Source organism: Schistocerca gregaria, chromosome 1, assembly GCF_023897955.1.
Source record: "Schistocerca gregaria isolate iqSchGreg1 chromosome 1, iqSchGreg1.2, whole genome shotgun sequence".
Taxonomy (NCBI): Eukaryota; Metazoa; Arthropoda; class Insecta; order Orthoptera; family Acrididae; genus Schistocerca; species Schistocerca gregaria.
In genome coordinates this window covers 688,666,845-688,690,075 of record NC_064920.1, presented here as the reverse complement: position 1 = coordinate 688,690,075, position 23,231 = coordinate 688,666,845, and the positions used below count along the sequence as shown (strand labels likewise).

Sequence of the window (23,231 nt, the reverse complement as noted above, 5' to 3'; positions counted from 1 at the left end):
TTGGAAACGCGGAAGGGCGGCTACAAGAGCTTTCAACAGCAGCAAAATGAAGTACACCGAGCATAAAAACAAAGTCTTTGACGTGCAGCCTATCTACGGGTAAGTGTGAAAAAAGTGAGACGAGCTGGCTCGGCGAGAGAGCGACAGTTTGTGGCTTTATGGCAGTGTGCGGAGGGCGGGCAGATGTCCCGATAGGAAAGAGGGAGCCCCGCTTGCTGGCAGGTGGGGGCTGTGAAGCACGACAACCGCAGCGCCGGCCGAGCCACCTCGTGCTCGGGGAGCACCCACCTGCCGCTAAAAGCGTTTCCAGTTCACAATGCACCGCCGCATAGGGCGCGCCGCAAGCGTCGCGGCAGCCACGCCGGCGAAAAAACTCGCCGCAGGCGCCGATAACTGTGCCGTACAGTATGGCTCCCAAGTTCCGAGCGCTGCGGTTGTATTTCGAGGACTAACTCATACAGGTTGTGCAGTGATTACGACGCGTAACTTGTTTTCTGTGTGATAGCGATTCTAATCCCCTGTCCAGACATTATTACTTCGGTTTGCACAGTCCCTACATTTGAAATCGTTCACCATCCAACAGATCGAATGTTACACTTCTAATGACCTTGACGTGGATGGTGGACTGAGATTTTGCTTCAGTCATCGTGCTATTTGCAGTTCCTATTTACCTACCAGAGAGAGTCATTTTTAAGTCGGTTTCCCACAGTATTCAGGGCAAGTCCTAGAACGGTTTCCCCCTCTCTGGTTCACGAACATAACGCAATTTTTGTTAGTCATTTGGCTCCCGGACACCGACGTATCACATAAATTGAACTACATTACTGGTCATCAAAATTGCTACACCAAGATGAAATGCAGATGATAAACGGGTATTCATTGGACAAATATATTACACCACAACTGACATGTGATTACATTTTCACGCAATTTGGGTGCATAGATCCTGAGAAATCAGTACCCAGAACAACCACCTCTGGTCGTAATAACGGCCTTGATACGCCTGGGCATTGAGTCAGACAGAGCTTGGATGGCGTATACAAGTACAGCTGCCCATGCAGCTTCAACACGATATCACAGTTCATCAAGTGGCGTATTGTGACGAGCCAGTTGCTCGGCCACCATTGACCAGACGTTTTCAATCGGTGAGAGACCTGGAGAATGTGCTGTCGAACATTTTCTGTATCCACAAAGGCCCGTACAGGACCTGCAACATACGGTCGTGCATTATCCTGCTGAAATGTAGGGTTTCGCAGGGATCGAATGAAGGGTAGAGCCACAGGTGGTAACACATCTGAAATGTAACGTCCACGGTTTAAAGTGCCGTCAATGCGAACAAGAGGTGACCGAGACGTGTAACCAATGGCACCCCATAACATCACGCCGGGTGATGTATGGCGATGACGAATACACGCTTCCAATGTGTGTTCACTGCGATGTCGCCATACACGGATGTGACCATCATGATGCTGTAAACAGAACCTCGATTCATCCGAAAAAAAATGACGTTTTGCCATTCGTGCACCCAGGTTCGTCGTTGAGTACACTATAGCAGGCGCTCCTGTCTGTGATGCAGCGTCAAGGGTAACCGCGGCCATGGTCTCTGAGCTGATAGTCCATGCTGCCGAAAACGTCGTCGAACTGTTCGTGTTGTCTTGCAAACGGTGCCATCTGTTGACTCAGGCATCGAGACGTGGCTGCACGATCCGTTACAGCCATGCGGATAACATGCCTGTCATCTCGGTTGCTAGTGATACGAGGCCGTTGGGATCCAGCACGGCGTTCCGTATTACCCTCCTGAACCCACCGATTCCATATTCTGTTAACAGTCGTTGGATATCGACCAACGCGAGCAGCAATGTCGCCATATGATAAACCGCAATCGCGATAGGCTACAATCCGACCTTTATCAAAGTCGGAAACATGATGGTACGCATTTCTTCTCCTTACATGAAGCATCACAACAACGTTTCACCAGGCAACGCCAGTCAAATGCTGTTTGTGTATGAGAAATCGGTTGGAAACTTTCCTCATGTCAGCACGTTGTAGGTGTCGCCAACCTTATGTGAATGCTCTGAAAAGCTAATCATTTGCATATCACAGCATCTTCTTCCTGTTGGTTAAATTTCGCGTCTGTAGCGCGGGTGGTGTAGCAATTTTAATGGCCAGTAGTGTATAATGCAAGCACCTCATCTCCTCTTTCTCTCTCTCTCTCTCTCTCTAACACACACACACACACACACACACACACACACAATTTGTGCCTAGCAATATTTCTAAAATATAAAAACCTAACTTTTATTTGCCAATCGGTAGAAAATTAAATATTTGTTTAAGTATCACCACAATGTTGTCATACTAAATGGGTAATTGTTGTTCAGACTTCATAAGAATTTATTCTAAACGAATGGTTTCTTGAGATCGGAGAGGACTGCTGATAATAACGAGGCTACTGTCCCTTCTTCTTCAATCACGAAAGATTTAAATGCCCCTCTTTGGTCACTATCGAATGAATCACCACCTGTAGTTCAAACACAAAATCACCAGAATTGAGCTTGCACGATTTGGAGACCAATAACGAACACAACACCTCCCCGCAAAATAAGATGAAGTCGTAACCCCAGAAGGGGGCGCCCGGAGAAAGAAACAAGCATTATACTCGAGGTAAATAAACAGGTGTGAATCATGTAACGAAGCTGGAAAACGCCAGAATGGAAGGGGAGAAACTCTAATAGGTACGCAGAATTCGGGAGGTTTCGTAATAAATGCAGAAGCTAATTCATTTCCTATCTCTGACAGAAGTTGTTGGTGATCCACTATTAACTTTCTACTTGTGATCGAATCACACAATAAGTAGCATTTAACGAATGCTACACTGAAAGTAAAATAGACAGAGTAAAGGATGAAAGAACTATTCGGCTTTTTGGCTTAAAGAATTCAGTGACACTTATTGTAGAATTTTTATTGTAATTTATAGGTTTGATAATTAGTACAGCAGAAATCGTAATTTTTGAAATATGATCACGGATTCTCAAGACGCACACACAGCCTCTTAGACGTGACAGAGGCCACGAGGGACGGGAGGGATGCCGAGGGAGGGGAGGTCTATGTAAACAAATAACAACACTGGGCAAAACACGTGAATGGTGTGGCAGAATAAGAACGCAACAGCGAAAACATTTCGTAATCTAATATGCCAAACTTGTAGCATTAATTGGTTCGTACATGATACTTTATGAAATGACCGTGTTGCATTAAGCTGACATTGTAGACATAAAGTACTTATGGTACTGTTTGCGTGGTGAAGCAATATGTAATATCGCAGTAAATAAAAGAGGGAGCCGTTATTCCGTCTTTTACGACGAGGGACAAAATAACCAATGACAGAGATAGCTGAAAATTTTCATCTTATTTTCTGAAGGAGACAGGTAAGCTTTCGAGATCACACGCCATTATCTAGTAGAGAGAGAGAGAGAGAGAGAGAGAGAGAGAGAGAGAGAAGGCAGATACAGAGTAGCTTAGAGAGGAGATTCAATTTTGCGAAATTGTACAGAGCATGATACCATTTTCCTCCTTACCTGTTTTCAAAGGTCAACGACTGCATGGGGATGCGTGTTTCTCTCACAGCTGTTACTGGATGTCGAGTCGCGATGTGCGTTCTTTCTATTGACAGGGTCGTGAAAGACACGCTTTTCCAGTTTTATTTTTGGCGAGGCGGGAAAGGAAGGAAGCTCAAGAGTATTATAAACAACTGTGTAGCAATAAAGGATAAACTCACGAATTCCTAAGGATAACGACAAATATTGAGGAGGAACCTCTTGTCTCTTGTTCCGTATGCTTCACATGTTCGTCTTCGCGCTTGTCGTTAACAACGGGCACTTTGTTTTGCTAATTAACGAGCAAAATATTACACATATTATGATGGCTTGTATGCACATCGCCGGCCGAAGTGGACGAGCAGTTCAAGGCGCTTCAGTCTGGAACCGCGCCATCGCTACGGTCGCAGGTTCGAACCCTGCCTCGGGCATGGATGTGTGTGTTAGGTTTACGTAGTTCTAAATTCTACGGGAGTGGTGACCTCAGATGTTAAGTCCCATAGTACTCAGAGCCACTTAAACTATTTTGTATGCACAACCTTCGGCAAAACGCACTTTTAGTGTTGCGAACCGATTTCACACTCGTACACTAACCATAACTCCCACTATAGAAACACGCGGTTTAAGGCCGTTAACACTTTGCTTGTTATGTCATTTGTCTTTAATGGGGCTCAGCGTATTTAGAAACTTCTTTGCACGTGGACGGCATGATATTTGTAATCGTCCACTCCACTGCGCTTTCTGTGATGATCTATGCATCAGACTCCTACATTCTCACAAAAGCTTGATAAACATGGACTGTTTGAAAGGCACCTAAATCTGAAACGTTTAGGTGGCGATATTACAAAAAAATGTTCAATTGTCTCTAAACACTAAGGGACTTAACATCTGAGGTCATCAGTCCCCGATTTAGAAATACTTAAACCTAACTAACCCAAGGACATCACACACATCCATGCCCGAGGCAGGATTCGAACCTGCGACCGTAGCAATCACGTGGTTCCGCACCGAAGCGCCTAGAACCGCTCGGTCACAACGGCCGGCGGCAATATTACAGTAAGTACGTTGGTATGAAGAAGCTACTCGTATTATGGACCGCGAAAACAATTCGGCAGTAGAGTAAAAGTAATCATGTGTGAATACGCTAGTTGACATGAAATAAATAGTACTTCACAAAAGAGCTGATTGGCAAACTTAGCGAATAAGGGCACAAATGTGACAACTTAAGTGACAAGCGCAAAGTCAGAGATCACAGTGCAACGTTATGACAGGCTGTCTGCGACATTCGAGAGAAAGGATCATAAATGTTTCTTCTGCGGACAGGCGACTAGTCAGAAATAACCGATGAGGACTACGGAAACAATTTGTGTCAAAAAGATCGTATCTCTATCCGTGAATCAGCAACTTCTAATTTTCAGTGCCTCTGTTATATATCTCGGTCTTCTTCCGTTAGAGGGTGAGTAAGACTGCAAACTTCCAATGGTGTTTTAAGCAAGAATTACCTAATATTGTTGAAATGACCAGAAGTCTGTACTGCAAATCACTTTTTACCGGCTGAACACACTACCATATTCGCTCTCAGCCACTCCAATTTTCAGTTTAAAATTCTACTGAAGCTCATTCATTTATGTAGCGCTTGAATAAAACTCGGCACTCATTTCTTTCAGCAACTGTTTCAAACCTTCTTGCAGGAAATCAAATGTTCAGAAGAAGGTATACAAGTTTAAATACATAGCAAAGGAAACTGAATTTAAAAATTTCCCCAAACATACTCCGCTCTCAATATAATATAATATGTAACAAAATAAGAACTTTTCAAAAAAGAACGTGTTTATGACTGTCGTATTACAAAGAATGACTTCTACCACTCAAGTCGTACCTATGTAACGGATACGCAAAACTCGGCGAAGAATTGAATTTCATCGGCCCTTTAAACTTTTTTTGTGGAAGACGGATACAAAAAATTATGTAATACTCTAGCTACGAATTCTAGCTAATCCAAAAGAAAGTCAATTTTTGTAAACAGAGCTCTGTACGGTGCAGCTTTTTGGGTCACGGCCATCTGAAGCGTGATTGCTTCGCTTCGCATGCGCTTTTAAGCAGAGGCTTGTTTACTACTGAAGAGAGTCACAGTATACTCTCTAAAGAAAGAATCTTTCCGAAGAAGTACATTTAATGAAAACAGCAAAAGAGGGCAGATATTCCACTGGGACTGCGCCAGATTTGAAGCGTCTTTAGCAGTCCAGCTGCTCTTTTCATGCAAAATAAATAAAATAGTAGTGCGCGGAACGAGATGCTCGCTATCCAGGAGTGGAATCTTCCCCGCGTTCGTCATTATTTACCTATAGCAGTGATTCTCGTCGCTACGGCAGGTCCTCCAGTGACGGTGCCCCCATGGCCAGCACGTCACGCACAGATAAGAGATCTAAACACGCGTTTCTGTCAGCACAGGTCACATCGCCCGCAGCTGCCGGCGGTGCACTGGGACACGGCGAGCGTCGCACTTTTACACACGGGAGACGACGGTTACAGGTTGAATGCACACCTTGACTGACTCATCCTTCCCGCCAGTCCAGCCGGGTTCCGTGCAGCCAGACCCGGTTCCCCCTCCACCTACACGCCGCTGGCTCTACTCGCCGTCCTGATAACATCGCTACGCCTCCTACAACCGGCTTCGAAACGTCTCGCCAGACGGTCAGCCGCGCTTGAGGCCAACGGCAACTCCCGCTGCATCCCACGCCATCCGTTCTTTACTGGAAGCTTAGCCGAACCAAATACGAACCAACAACTTTCGCACTTTACGTCTCAACAACACAGAATGAATAAATTACAGCAGTTCAAGAGAAAAACGCCTTTTGCATGCTGTACATTAAGTTTTTTTTATTTATGTTGTGCACCCTGACGCGATTCGCGTTAGTTTCAAGGCACGTTCAGTGAGTGTCCTGAAATATTCCACAGTTTTTTCGTTTGTACATATAGGTTCGCGTTTACACTTACAGCTTCTGTGTAAGGTATCCAGTTTTTGAAAATAAATACCTTTCCTTTACTCAGTTAAGCGACCTCTGCTGTTCCTGATCTATATAAATGACCTGGGTGACAATCTGAGCAGTTCTCTTAGGTTGTTTGCAGATGATGCTGTAATTTACGGTCTAGTGAGGTCATCCGAAGACCAGTATCAGTTGCAAAGCGATTTAGAAAAGATTGCTGTATGGTGTGGCAGGTGGCAGTTGACGCTAAATAACGAAAAGTGTGAGGTGATCCACATGAATTCCAAAAGAAATCCGTTGGAATTCGATTACTCGATAAATAGTACAATTCTCAAGGCTGTCAATTCAACTAAGTACCTGGGTGTTAAAACGACGAACAACTTCAGTTGGAAAGACCACATAGATAATATTGTGGGGAAGGCGAGCCAAAGGTTGCGTTTCATTGGCAGGACACTTAGGAGATGCAACAAGTCCACTAAAGAGACAGCTTACACTACACTCGTTCGTCCACTGTTAGAATATTGATGCGTGGTGTGGGATCCTTACCAGGTGGGATTGACGGAGGACATCGAAAGGGTGCAAAAAAGGACAGCTCATTTTGCATTATCACGCAATAGGGGAGAGAGTGTGGCAGATGTGATACGCGAGTTGGGATGGAAGTCATTAAAGCAAAGACGTTTTTCGTCGCGGCGAGATCTATTTACGAAATTTCAGTCACCAACTTTCTCTTCCGAATGCGAAAATACTTTGTTGAGCCGAACCTACATAGGTAGAAATGATCATCAAAAGAAAATAAGAGAAATCAGAGCGCGAACAGAAAGGTTTAGGTGTTCGTTTTTCCCGCGCGCTGTTCGGGAATGGAATGGTAGAGAGATAGTATGATTGTGGTTCGATTAACCCTTTGCCAAGCACTTAAATGTAAATTGCAGAGTAATCATGTAGATGCAGATGTAGAATGGATGTGCTCGTCATGTTCTGTTAACTCGCGATTTCTTCAACCACCTCATTAATATAATTTGATACCCTTTTCTTGTTTCAGCATACTAATTACAAACAGTTTGGTCTTACTGTAGGCAATTTTGGTTCTTGTTCATCTGAGAGCAATCATTCTTTAGATAAATTCCTCTGCTGTCAGAATGAAAGAATAATATCCAGCAATCAGTGTTGGTTCCGATAACAACCACAGTTTTGTACTCGCATTCATCCTTACCAGTTCCATTATGACTGAAAAATGCAACATCTTAGAGATCTTTCACGGCCTACACAATATTTATATTATTTTACGCATTTTGGTTAGAGAACACGGCAGCTGTTTTTGTAAATTACACTGTAGGAAATACTGTGACAGCCACAAGTGTTCTTGAAATGATTTTGGTTCAAATGGCTCTGAGCACTATCGGACTTCACTTCTGAGGTCACCAGTCCCCTAGAACTTAGAACCACTTAAAGCTAACTAACCTAACGACATCGCACACACCCATGCCCGAGGCAGGATTCGAACCTGCGACCGTAGCGGTCGCGCGCTTCCAGACTGTATCGCCTAGAACCGCTCGGCCACCTCGGCCGGCGAAATGATTTTATTGTGAGCCCATAGGCACATGGTAGCGTTGACTTCTTTGCAAATTTTAAGTATGTGTCTTCATGAAAAGCCTTGTTTTAGATATTCTAAGACAGAGATTTGATTTTCTTTTACAATCCATGCTGATCAATGAACTAAATACAGGGTGTTTCAAAAATGACCGGTATATTTGAAACGGCAATAAAAACTAAACGAGCAGCGATAGAAGTACACCGTTTGTTGCAATATGCTTGGGACAACAGTACATTTTCAGGCGGAGAAACTTTCGAAATTACAGTAGTTACAATTTTCAACAACAGATGGCGCTGCAAGTGATGTGAAATATATAGAAGACAACGCAGTCTGTGGGTGCGCCATTCTGTACGTCGTCTTTCTGCTGTAAGCGTGTGCTGTTCACAACGTGCAAGTGTGCTGTGGACAACATGGTTTATTCCTTAGAACAGAGGATTTTTCTGCTGTTGGAATTCCACCGCCTTGAACACAGTGTTGTTGCAACAAGACGAAGTTTTCAACGGAGGTTTAATGTAACCAAACGACCGAAAAGCGATACAATAAAGGATCTGTTTGAAAAATTTCAACGGACTGGGAACGTGACGGATGAACGTGCTGGAAAGGTAGGGCGACCACGTACGGCAACCACAGAGGGCAACGCGCAGCTAGTGCAGCAGGTGATCCAACAGCGGCCTCGGGTTTCCGTTCGCCGTGTTGCAGCTACGGTCCAAATGACGCCAAAGTCCACGTATCGTCTCATGCGCCAGAGTTTACACCTCTATCCATACAAAATTCAAACGCGGCAACCCCTCAGCGCCGCTACCATTGCTGCACGAGAGACATTCGCTAACGATATAGTGCAAAGGATTGATGATGGCGATATGCATGTGGGCAGCATTTGGTTTACTGACGAAGCTCATTTTTACCTGGACGGCTTCGTAAATAAACAGAACTGGCGCATATGGGGAACCGAAAAGCCCCACGTTGCAATCCCATAGTCCCTGCATCCTCAAATAGTACTGGTCTGGGCCGCCATTTCTTCCAAAGGAATCATTGGCCCATTTTTCAGATCCGAAACGATTACTGCATCACGCTATCTGGACATTCTTCGTGAATTTGTGGCGGTACAAACTGCCTTAGACGACACTGCGAACACCTCGTGGTTTATGCAAGATGGTGCCCGGCCACATCGCACGGCCGACGTCTTTAATTTCCTGAATGAATATTTCGATGATCGTGTGATTGCTTTGGGCTATCCCAACATACAGGAGGCGGCGTGGATTGGCCTCCCTATCCGCCAGACATGAACCTCTGTGACTTCTTTCTGTGGGGACACTTGAAAGACTAGGTGTACCGCCAGAATCCAGAAACAATTGAACAGCTGAAGCAGTACATCTCATATGCATGTGAAGCCATTCCGCCAGACACGTTGTCAAAGGTTTCGGGTAATTTCATTCAGAGACTACGCCATATTATTGCTACGCATGGTGGATATGTGGAAAATATCGTACTATAGAGTTTCCCAGACCGCAGCGCCATCTGTTGTTGACAACTGTAACTACTGTAATTTCGAAAGTTTGTCTGCCTGAAAATGTACTGTTGTCCCAAGCATATTGCAACAAACGGTGTATTTCTATCGCTGCTCGTTTAGTTTGTATTGCCGTTTCAAATATACCGGTCATTTTTGAAACACCCTGTACAACCTGTAGTTAGTTCAGTTCATTGATCAGCATGGACTGTAAAAGAAAATCAAACCTCTGTCTTATAATATGTGAAGCAGTGCTTTTCATGAAGACTGAAAAGTGAAACTTGACGATGGGTTCAGGCTCGAAACTATAACCTGTTCATGATAAGAATAAACCTGATGTAAACATTGCATTATGTATTCTTCCACGTTATCTGGAACCTCATTGGATTTCCGTTTCACGTGGGACTGCAGCCAAGCTGTCTCGAGTGCTGCCAGGTACGATAATAATGGTACGATCTGGCTGTGCGTTACGCGCACATCTACTTAGCCATGAAACAGGACAACAGCTTTACCGGCGCATTCAGCTTGGTACAGCTAGCGTGCAGTGACGTGGTCGGCTGCAGTTCACACGTAAAAACAGACGAGCAGAGGAGCAATACAGCTTCGAATGTCATTTAATTTTTAAGCAGAATGAAATAATATACTGCAAATCTGTCACAATACGCCCCTTAGACGACTAGACGAAAACCGCAACACGTTATCGTTTTTAGCTCACATACTATTGTAATTAAAAACAAGAATGATGAAACTTCCTTGCCTAACCACAGGGTAATTTTCCTGCATAAGCTGTCTGTAACGTAAGAGAGTATTGAAGGAGTACACCGTATAGTTAAATATTAAAGCCACTGAAAGTACTACTTACAGCCAGCCGATTATCTCCGTAAATTTATGAAAAACATTAAGAACAGGATAGTTTAACCATGTTCCACGCACGTGTTTCACTGCAGAACAGAAATCAGCCTCAACCATTTTCATACTCAACAGCGAGACAATCAGAGCACAACACTGCAGACGCTCTGACTGTACACGATTTTTGAAATAAAAACTACATAGCTAAACCATGATTAACAAAAGCGTTGATGGCAGTTAATACTTTTTAATATCTTAAAGTTTCATTTAACGTAAGTTAGTAATAATATATCTGGTACATAAGTTGAACCTACTTCCAAGTGCGTAAAAACACCAGTGTACGTGTGCTACAGCTTTTGACCAATCATCGCGTTTGTGTTTGTTTAAATCAGGTTTATTCTCATGATGACCGGATTATAATAATGTTACAGCTTGTGGTTGGTTGTAGTATTTTCTTCAGTGTAACGCTGCTTATACCATAATGTTCATTAGATATTTAAAACATGAAATATTAACTGCTAAAATGTTTAGTAGTGTGCTTCCGAGCGTTATGCCGAGTTGTCCCCATTACAGGCACAATATTTTGACGACTGCCCCGCCATCTTCTTCGGATGCTGCGACTTCCGCTACTATGTGAACTCGTTGCCTGAACTCCAACCAGAGTGTGAACTATTGTTGGCCTCACGGCGTCGCCACGTTCTTTGATGCTGTTTCGTCTTTCACAGCGCGCCCTGATGTACTGCGAACGGCAAAGTCTCTCAGCATTTCCCATCTGTGGTGGATGTGATGGCTGACGAGATTTTAATAGCCTAACTGCCGGAGCCCAAGATTTTTTTTTAACTGATTCCTCCAATCTTGTTTAACATATTTTCTAACATCTTTATCTGGATAGACTGATTAACTACGCTGTCTGAGAAAAATCGCGTGCACAACGATTCAGCTCTCGCCGTATTTCATCTCATATTATATTCGAGTCAGCGCACGGTGTCAGCTGGCAATGCTTTGTTTTTTAGTCGGGTATGTCGCTGATGTTCCTTACAGCTCTCCTCGACTTTTCTGACAGTCTGCTACACGTGAGACATGCGACATTCACCCGGAATGCGATACACATACGACTTTTGGATACGTAGACCATCTTTAACATTACAAAAAATATTATTTCACTTTAGCGGAAGGTTCAAAATGGCGCTGAGCACTATGGGACTTAATTTCTGAGGTAATCAGTCCCCTAGAACTTGTAACTACAAACCAAACTAACCTAAGGACACCACACACATCCATGCCCGAGGCAGGATTCGAACCTGCGACCGTAGCGATCGCGTGGTTCCAGACTGTAGCCTCTAGAACCGCTCAGTCACCTCGGCCGGCTTAGCTGAAGGGATCGAAACACAACGGATGCCAGGTTTCCGTAAGTGTCTACCGTTCCTACTGGATATTGAACCAGCATAAGGTAGATAAGCATTTTCTGGCTTCTCTTCCTCGGTCTCAGTCTCAACTTCTCTCTCCGGCTTTCCGGTTTTGACTGCACCGTCCTTTCAATCTGATGATCTGAGTATACATTCCTTCGGAACATTAATCGTAGAAGTTGTAATTCTTCAGCATGCCTCTCCTTGTCTGAAAATGCTAAAATTCTAAGGTCCAAAGTCTTTGGAATCGAAGTTCTTGGTAACGTACACTGATGGCTCGAGAGAGCCTGAAGGACTGCTGTAGAGCCCTCCGTATACGTTTATGTCGACGCAATTTACTTTTCATATGATTTATTTTACCCTGGTTCTATGTCGATGCAATTTACTTTTACTATGATTTATTTTACCTCGGTTCTTGCCTTCCAGAAAGCATTCGATATAGTTCTGAGCCGTCGTCTAGTAAACAAAAGTGCTTACGGGAAATCTGAACAGGTGCACGATTTATCTGAGGACTTACTAACAAACACAATTCAGTGAATCCACTATCTTGCTCTTAATGAAGAGGATTCCACAGAATAAAAGATTAACGTCCAGCGTAACTATAAGCAACGTGATAGGACCACTGTCTATCCCAGTATATATACACTGAAGCGCCAAAAAAACTTGTTTAGCCATGCGTATTCACGTACAGATATATGTAAAAAGACAGAATACGGAGCTGCGGTTAGCAACGCCTGCATGAGATAACAAGTGTCTGGTACAGCTCTTAGATAGGTTACTGCTCCTACGATGGCACGTTATCAAGATTTCAGTGAGTTTGAACGTGATGTTACAGTCGGCGCACGAATGGTGCGACACAGCGACTCCAAGGTAGCGATGAAGTGTGCATTTTCCCGTAGGACCTTTTCATGAGTGAACCGTGAATATCAGGAATCCGGCAAAACATCAAATCTCCGACATCACTGCGTCCGGAAAAAGGTCCTGCGGGAACGGGACCAACGACGACTGAAGACAATCGTTCAATGTGACAGAAGTACAACCCTTCCACAAATTGCTGCAGATTTCACTGCAGAGCCATGAACAAGTGTCAGAGTGCGAACCATTCAACAAAACATCATCGGTATGGGCTTTCGGAACCGAAGGCCCACTCGGGTACCCTTGATGACTGCACGACACGAAGCTTTACGCCTCGCCTGGGCCCGTCACCACCGACATTGGACTGTTGATGACAGGAAACATTTTGCCTGGACGGACGAGTTTCGGTTCAAATTGTATCGAGCGGATGGATGTGTAGAAGTATGGAGACAATCTCATGAATCCACGGGCCATGCATATCAGCAGGGGACTGTTCAAGCTGGTGGAGGCTCTGTAATGGTGTGGGGCGTGTGCAGTTGGAGTAATACGGGACCCCTGATACGTCTAGATACGATTCTGACGGCTGACACGTACGTACGCATCCTGTGTAATCACCTGCATCCACTCATGTCCATTTGGAATTCCGATGGAGTTGGACAGTTCCAGCAGGATTATGCGACACCCCACATGTCCAGAATTGCTACAGAACGGCTCCAGGAACACTCTTCTGAGTTTAAACACTTCCGATGGGCACCAAACTAGCCAGACGTGAACACTATTGAGCACATCTGGGATGCCTTGCAACGTGCTGTTCAGAAGAAATATCCTCCCCCTCGTACTATTACGGATTTATGGACAGCCCTGTAGGATTCATGGTGTCAATTCCCTCCTGCACTACTTCACACATTAGTCGAGTCCATGGCACGTCCCACGTCGTGTTGCGGCACTTATGCGCCCGCGCGGTGGCTCTACACGATATTAAGCAGGTGTATCAGTTTCTTTGGCTCTTCAGCTTATAAAAAACATGACGTATATGGCCTGTGGCCCTTCGCTGTTCGTAGACATCGCGGTTTTGTGTAGGGGTGAGACATCGTTACAAACTTGTTACCAACCCCATAGGGACATACCCATACTCAGTGCCTAATGCAAAGTATGTTGACGGCCTCACAACGTGAATATAATGTGCGTAAATATAGGTGAGATTACGACATCGTTTGATCACGTGATGAGGGATCAGTCACTGGAATAACTAACAACCTTCAAGTATCTAAGAGTTTCTGTCCGGAGTGACACCAGACGCGATGGCGACATGAGACAAAAGGAAGGCATATGCAAAACTCGTATTTGCTCAAAGAATCCTAAGGAAATGTAATTCACCCTCGGCAGAGGTCACAAAAAATCCCTTGTTCGATCAATTCTAGAACTGTTCATCGGTCGGGGACTCTTAACGAGTTAGTTTCTGAGTTCGGCTCAAGAGTTTGCATACTCCCTGTCGAGCTTCACCGCTGTGTGTGACAAACTTTGAACTGTGTGTATTGTTTAACGGAAGGAGTGTACAGTTTCATGTACAATCGATGACAAAGTAATTAACACGAAGAAAATTATTGGTAACTGCACATTGTAACAATACATTCTGCAGTAGTGTGGACCAAGAAATACAATTGGCCGTCCGCGATGTCCGGACACTGTAGGGCACACAACTGCCAGGTACCTGGAACTATGTAAAAATTGTAACTCCAAAACAGCTATGCGTTCAAAATATTACATTTCCACGATCAGTTTCTGCAGCACGCAGGGGCTTATCTCATCTGAATCGTTAGCGAGCTGTTAGTTTTTGGCATATCGAGCCGAAGTCGGATTTGGATAGGAGCAACATTTGCCTATTCGAGACAAGTACGTCTACTGCAGTGACTCTGGGGTTTTATTCCTATACTAAATCTCGTCCGCCTCTAGTGGTGACAGCGCCAAAGTTGTGTGTGGTGTGAGAGCTGTCTGCTGAACAGTGAAAATGAGGTTGTCAGGGACTATCCTTTTTATGAAAAAACAATCGAAATATAGTTACAAAATGTAGTTACGAGTAATGATAGTAGAGTTTATTAATGACAAAAGCATAATGCATAATGGATGTTCTTCTCAAAGGTCGTGTGGTAAACTTTCTACGCTCCTGAGAACACAGATAGTAGGAAAAGTGCCGTCCAAACATTTCAAAACATATATATCCATTTGCTCTAGAAAATACATGCTTGCAGATATATCAGCCCATATCTCAATGTAATTAGCAGCGCCATTTTAATTTAATATGTGCGTTTTTTCCTTGCTAAAAGCCAAATAAGATTGAAAATTATTTTTCTCGTCAAGTAATTCTGATTTTTCACTACTCAAATAATTTTTCATTAAAATAAGTTTATCCACTTAAAAAGTTTTCGAAGGTGGCTAGCCACAGTCATGCAACGTTTTTTGAAAGAATAAATAATTTTGACGGTGTATTGCCGTATTTATCTACTGTACTATCTACATTTCGGCTTTTACGCCAGTAGCAACTAAGAACTTTTAGCATTGTATTTGATAATGGGATAAAGCAGAAATCTAGGTAGTACAGAAGATAAATACAGTAATACACAGTCAAATGGCTGTTTCTTCTATCCAAATTATCTATTTACTTTCTTGTTAATGCATAGCGTGAGCTTTTTCTCTGTACAGTGTAAATACTTTTCCATTTCCAATATTTCGCCTGTCTTGAAGGAGGACGCTAGTATGAAAAATACCAGGATCTCGTGCAACATATTCAGTGTATCTCTAAAACAAGGCAAGCAACACAATGAAAATTAAAATGACACGAAAGCACAAAATCCGTTTCCACAAAAGAAGTGACCTGGACCATAACTGGTTAATTGCCAGTGTTAGCCTACGCCACCGCAGTTACTCGCTTCTGCGCATGTGCAATGTGTGGCATACTCGGAAATTTACAGCTCACACTCGGCACAAGCTATAGGTCACTAACGCCAGAGACACACCCGTAGATGTGGGTTGGTGCTGATCTACATGCAAGCACAAAATGCGCACGCATTTTAAGAGTTGTTTTCGATCAGAGGGTCGCTTGTGTAAAACGCCTTTATTCACTCTGAACGTGGCTTCATACCACCATCGTTGATATGACCTACAATTCCTTCAGTTCTTAAATGGAAACGTCTTTATTCCTTCGGTAGTTACGTCATTAAACTGACACAAAAACACTCTTGTCGACAGTAAAAAACGGATCGTTAGTAGTGGGGCAACAGGGTCATCAGCACAGTTTGTTACTGCAGGTTGTGTACATTCAGGAGCCAGCATACATTCAGGGGCAAACCTGTAGTTCCCTTTTGACTGACAGGTCCTTAACCTATTGTTATGCTAAAAGGATTATGATGCTCTGAGGATAATCCATCCTTAACCTGTTGTTCTGTCAAGTGGTTTTCCATGTCACTCCCACCCCCTCCCAGTCTCTCGGAAATCCGAAACTACTTCTGATATAAAATTAATTGACCAATTAATTAAACTGATTCAAGAAAATTGATGAGAAGTAGCTCAATTGTACTACTTCTGGTATTCACGAGCTGTTTCATCTTATTCAAATACCCCCAACCACTTTATCGAATTGTCAGACTAATTAATTAATTAAATCAATATCCTTCAGTTATCCTTGCCTCCCTCACCCTTCTGGAAATACTAATTGATTTATCACAGCATATGGAATATTGTTTAAACAATTTAGATGCTGTATGGAATATTGTTTATTTTAAAAAGTCAGTGAGATATAAGGTGGTGTATAGAATATAGTTTATTTACAGCATTTGTAAGGAAATCGAAGGACTAAATCATCATATTGAAAAGTCAAAGCATCCTTTGGAGAAATTAAAAGCAAGGGTGGTAACATTAAGAGTACAATGGGAATTCCACTGTTAAATGCAGAGGAGAGAGCAGATAGGTGGAAAGAGTACACTTAACGCCTCTATGAGGGAGAAGATTTGTTTGATATGACAGACAAAGAAACAGGAGTCGATTTAGAAGAGGCAGGGGAACCAGTACTAGAATTTAAAAGAGCTTTGGAGGACTTAATATCAAATAAGATAGAAAGGATAGATAACATTCCATTAGAATTTCTAAAACCACTGTGAGAAGTGGCAACAAAATAGCTATTGACAGTGGTGTGTAGAATGTCTGAATCTGGTGACATACCATCTGACTTTAGGAAAAATATCATCCACACCATTCTGAAGACAGCACGAGCTGGCATATGCGATAATCATCGCACAATCAGCTTAACGGCTCATGCATCCAAGTTGCTGACAAGAATAATACACAGAAGAATGGAAGAGAAAACTGAAGATGTGTTAGATGACGATTCGTTTTTGTTTTACGAAAGATAAAGGCACCTGAGAGGCAATTATGATATTGTGGTTGATAATGGAAGCAAGACTAAAGAAAAATCAGGATACATTCATGGGCTTTGTCGACCTGAAAAAAAAAGTTCAAAATGTAAAATGGCGCAAGATGTTCGAAATTCTGAAGAAAACAGGGGTAAGCTATAGGGAGAGATTGGAATATACAATATGGACAAGAACCAAGAGGGAATAATAAGAGTGAACGACCAAGAATGAAGTGGTCAGATTAAAAAGGCTTAAGACAGGGCCGTAGTCTTTCTCCCCTACTGTTCAATTTGCACACCGAAGAAGCAATTACAGAAATAAGAGAAAGGCTCAGGAGCGGGATTAAAATTCAAGGTGAAAGGATATCAGTGATACGATTCACTGACATTACTATTCTGAGTCAAACTGAAAAAGAATTACACGATCTGCTGACTGGAGTGAACAGTCTAATGGGTACAGAATATGGACAGAGAGTAAATCGAAGAAAGACGGAAGTAATGAGAGGTAGCAGAAATGAGAACAGCGAGAAACTTAACATCAGGATTTATGGTAGTATCCAACATAGTTGTCAATTTGAGGAAGAAATTTCTGAGAATGTATGTTCGGAGCACAGCGTTGTATGGTAGTGAAGAATAGCCTGTGGGAAAACCGGAGCAGAAGAGAATCAAAGCATTTAAGATGTGGTGCTAGAGCAGAATGTTGAAACTTATGTGGACTAATAACCTAAGGAATGAAGAGGTTCTGCACAGAATCGGAGAGGAAAGGAATACGTGGGAAACAGTGAGAAGGAGAAGTGAGAAGATGATAGATCATCTGTTACGACCTCAAGGAACAACTTCCGCGGTACTAGAGAGAACTGTAGGGGGCAAAAACTGTAGAGGAAGACAGAGATTGGAATACATCCAGCCAATAATTTAGGACATAGTTTGCAAGTGCTACTCTGAGATAAAGATGTTCGCACAGCAGAGTAATTCGTGGCAGGCCGCATCAAACCAGTCAGAAGACTGACGCCTGAAAAAGTATCATATGTATCAAATGGAATAGTTTTGTCATGATTGGCTCTCCGAAGGACCTCAATGATATTAAGAGAATATCGTCTACTCTAGGTGCCTCGCATCACTTAGGTGTTTCAGTGACACGGGAAGTTCTTCACATATTGTCACATTTCCTTTCTCGTCTTCATATACTTCCTCTTCCCTCCTGTCCAGAATGTTTCTGTCTTGTGTCTAAATCTGTCCTGGAAGCAATTTCGAATCTCAGTTTTTGATATGAAAATTACTCTGTTGTAAATCTGTTTCCTGTATTTCCAATTCTTCTAGATCCCTTTGTGCCTCTTCAATCGAGCGTATTTTGGTTCTCTTGTTTACATGAAATTTCCATATTTAAAGTGTCAATATCCCCTGTTGTATTCTAAGCATGTGTCAGAAGAACACTATCATCTTTTTTCCCTATGTAGAAAGATATAAGTTAATATGGATAAGAAAGGAAAGCAATGCTGTAATGTTCGATTACAGCATTAGTAATGTGTTACTTGAAACAGTCATATTGCAAATAACTATGCAAAGCGATGTGAAATAGAACGAGTACGTGAGAATGACGGTAGAGGTGGCAAATCGGCCACTTCGGTTTACTGGGAGAATTTCAGGAAGGTGCGATTCATCTTTAAGAGAGACTACATTAGAACGTTGGTGCGACCCATTCTTGCGTACTGTTCGGATGTTTGGGATCCCAAAGAGGTCGGATTAAAGGAAGACGTCGAAGCAATTCAGAGGCAGGCTGCTAGATTCGTTACTGGTAGGTTTCATCAACACGCGAGTATTGTGCAGGTGCTTCATGAACTCAAGTGGAATAGCCTGGTGGGAAGATGAAGTTCTTCTCACGAAACACTAATGAGAAAATTTAGAGAATCGGCGTTTGAAGCTGACAGCAGAACGATTCTACAACCGCCAACGTACATTTCGCGTAAGAACCACGAAGATAAAGAGAAATTATTACTCGTACGGATCCATATAGACAGTGATTTCCCCTCGCCCTATTTGCGAGTGAAACAGGAAAGGAAATGACTGGTAGCAGTACGAGGTACCCTCCGCCATGCATCATATGGTGGCTTGCTTTTATTTTTGCAAAGAGTCCACGCAAAAAATGAAGCCCAGGAACGTTGACACAAGGCATCATTCTGATGCAGGATAATGCCCTCCCACAAGTCGCAAAAAGTGCCGGAGAGCCGTTACACATCCTCCCTACATTCCCGGTCTCTCCCCGTGCAATATCCATATCTATGGAGGCCTGAAGAAAGACATTCGTGACCGTCGATTTGTTTCGGACAAAGAGTTCTTCTTATGGGGCAGCCGCAACGGATCGTGTCCATTTAAAAAAAAGAAGAAACTACTAGGGCAGTTGCTTAATCCACAATCTCTTATTGTGTACTTGACCGGTTTCGGAAGATTTGAAGTTCCATCATCTAGTGTTAACTATGATAATAAAAGCGTTCTGTTACACGCTAATGGGGAGGACCTTAAAGTATGAAATATCAGGTAAGGAACCATGACCCAGCGAGGTGGCGCAGTCCTTAGCACACTGGACTCGCATCCGGGAAAACGACGGTTCAAACCCGCGTCTGGCCATCCTGATCTGAGTTTTCCGTGATTTCCCTAAATGCCAGGATGGTTCCTTTGAAAGGGCACGACCGACTTCCTTCCCTATCCCCTCCCGGATGGGACAGATGACATCGCTGTTTGGTCCCTTCCCCCACATCAATAACCAACGAAGCAACCAAGGAAACACCTGGCTAAAATTTAAAAATTAAATCAAATTAACAGATCGAACACCACGTTACATACTAATAAAATCAATTATCTGAGGTCATCCTCATCCCAATGGTCTCATGGAACAAAAGGTACCGTGTCAAAAGGGTAAAAGAGACCTAAAAAAACGAAGACGTCGACACCAAAAGTTACCAAAGTAATTAAACATGTAAAATGAAATAAAAATGGGGGGAGTGGGGAAATCACATATAGTGTGAAATTACCTACAAAAATTCCAAATAAACCGTTCCCCCGTGCTGCGCAACCGGGAACACACACAGGAAAACTACGTAATAGTAAATACTGGCCGTGAGTACTGAAGCAGCACACGACCCATGCGCGCAACGCGGTACGAAACAGACACGAGATTGGTGATTTATTTAAAGAGGAAAAACGGGAAATAACAGTTGAAAGAAGACCGAACCACTACCACATTGAGACGGAAACGGACCTGTACATTTAAAAAACAAGAAAATTTATTTCATTATATGGACACCGTAATCTGACTGGATAACGTCATAATTAACTAAAATATTTTTATGATACAGGTCTGTTTCCATTAATTGTATTGAGAGGATGGGAAAGAAGACTTCTTAAGATTTCAATTTCTTCCAGAACATTGAGTATCCGATATTTCTCTGCAGTGTTCCAGACAGTTAAGCTACCGCGAACCTGCTGCAGCTGATGCTGGTATATCAGAGCACCACTTAAATAATTTCACAGTTCAGATGCTTCCTTTACCAGGATACAGATTAGCTTGGCTGTTTTTCAGGGAGTGCCTTGTGGGGTGGAGGAGTGGCTATGTACGTAAAAAACAGTATTCCATTTGAGACCATAGACGTTTCACGGCATTGCACTGAACAGATATCTGAATGATGTGCAGGGGCAGTTGAATTTAAGAAAATAAACTTCTAATTGTTGTTGTTTATGAGTCCTCTAACTCTGACTTCAAAGCATTTCTGCTCAAGATAGAGAGGATTCTTGATTCACTTGGTAGGAAGTACCAGAAATTAGTTATATGTGGTGACTTCAGTATAAATTTTGTATATGATGGTGCACGAAAAACGATGTTAGTAGATCTCCTAAATTTATAAGATCTGATGCAGAAAGTGTATTTTCCAACTAGGGTGAAGGTAAACAGTAGCACAGCCACAGACAATATTTTTATTCATTCTTCATTACTTGATGGGCATTCTGTTAGTAAAAGGGTGAATGGCCTTTCAGACCATGATGCACAAATTTTAACACTAAAAGGCCTTTCTACTCAAACAAGTGTCACATATAATTACAAATTTTGTAGGAAAGTTAATCCAACAGCAATAGGGAGTTTTTAAACCTTGCAAAGAAACAAGAGTGGTAGGATGTTCATGGTGCCAATAAAATTGATGATAAATATAATGCTTTCCTTAACACATTTCTCATGCTTTCCAGTAGAACGTTCTTAACAAGGTACTAGCAGCAATAGGCAGGTCGTGTGACTGACTAGTGGGATAAGGATATGATGTAGAACAAAGTGGGAATTAAATCAAAATGTTAAAAGTAATCACAATAAAGCTACAGTAGCCCATTACAAACAGTATTGTAAGGTGCTTAAAATGTTATTGGAGGGCAAAGAGTATGTGATATGCAAATAGAATAGTTAATTCATAGGATAAAATTGAAAGCATATGGTCAGTTGTGAAGTAAGTGTCTGGTCAGCAGCACAAGGTCGACGATATAAAGTCAGTTCGCAGTAAAAATATTTATGTTACTGGTAAGTCAGATACATGTACAGTAGTTAACAATCTTTTCTGAGCATTGCTAGTGAATTAAATAAAAATTTAGTTTCCACAGAGAATCACATAACTTTCTTGGCAAATGCCCTTCCGAGATTTATGTCTGAAATACTCCTCTGTGATACAGACAAGGGGGAGATTGAGTCAATAGTTAAATCACTGAAGACTAAGGACTCTCATGGATATGATGGAGTGCCTAGCAGAATATTAAAGTACTGTGCTGCACATGTTAGCCCTGTACTTAGCAAAAGTTGTAATTTTCCGTTAGGAATGGTCAGTTTCCTGAACGATTGAAGTTCTCAGTAGTAAAGTCGCTTTATAAAAATGGAGAAAGGAATCATGTAGAGAATTTTAGACCTATTTCTATACCATCAGCGTTCGCTGAAGTTATTGGAAAGACTGTGTATGTAAGGATAATTGATCATTTTTTATCACACAGTTTGCTATCAAATGTACAGTTCGGCTTCAGAACAACTAAAAATGCTATATTCTCTTTTCTCTGTGAGGTACTGGATGGGTTAGACAAAAGGTTTCGAACGCTAGGCATATTTTTTGACTTAACTAAGGCGTTTGATTGTGTTGATCACAAAATATTGCTCCAGAAGTTAGATCATTACGGAATACGGGGAGTAGCTCACAATTGGTTCACCTCTTACTTTAGCAACAGACAGCAAAAGGTCATTATTCACCATGTTGATAACGGCTGTGATGTGGGATCTGAGTGGGGTACTGTCAAGTGGGGGGTGCCCCAGGGATCAGTGTTGGGGCCACTCTTGTTCCTTATTTATATAAATGATGCGCCCTCTAGTATTATGGGTAACTCTAGAATATTTCTGTTTGCTGATGACAATATCTTGGTAGTAAAGGATGTTGTGTGAAACTTTGGCGCAGTTTCAAATAGAGCAGTTCATGACCAAAGTTCAAGGCTTGTAGAAAATAAGCTAACGCTATATCACAGTAAGACTCAGTTTCTACAATTTCCAACACACAATTCAACAAAACCTGACGTTTTAATTTCACAGAATGGGCATATGATAAGTGAAACTGAACAGTTCAAATTTCTAGGTGTTCAGATAGATAGTAAACTGTCGTGGAAAGCCCACGTTCACTATCTTGTTCAATGTCTTTTCGAACGCTATCTTAAGTGAGTGGTCGTTCGACACGAAAATTAGTCTACTTTGTTTATTTTCATTTGCTTATGTCGTATGGTAATATATTTCGGGGTAACTCTTCCCATTCTAAAAGTATATTTTTGGCTCAGAAAACGGGCGGTTCGGGCAATAAGTGGTGTAAGTTCACGGACCTCTTGTCAATCCCTGTTCACGAGTCTGGGTATTTTGACAATGGCCTTTCAATATATATATATTCCTTACTGTCATTTCTTGTTAACAATATTAGCTTATTCCCAAGAATAAGCAGCTTTCACTCAGTTAATACTCGGCAGAAATCAAACCT

General features: G+C 42.4%; 1 protein-coding gene across 2 annotated transcripts in view; it reads right to left on the bottom strand.

The window, feature by feature from the left end:
- The window catches only part of LOC126364588 (tyrosine-protein phosphatase non-receptor type 13-like), a 400,236-nt gene that overhangs the window by 190,619 nt on the left and 186,386 nt on the right, over positions 1 to 23,231 (bottom strand). Inside the window, exon 1 of one of the 2 annotated variants that reach the window (XM_050008069.1) lies at positions 5,939 to 6,129. The exons of the other annotated variant lie outside the window; for it this stretch is intronic. The gene's annotated coding sequence lies outside the window, so the exon portion shown is untranslated. Of the gene's footprint in view, positions 1 to 5,938; positions 6,130 to 23,231 lie in introns of those variants that run through there. 2 annotated transcript variants of the gene reach the window in all.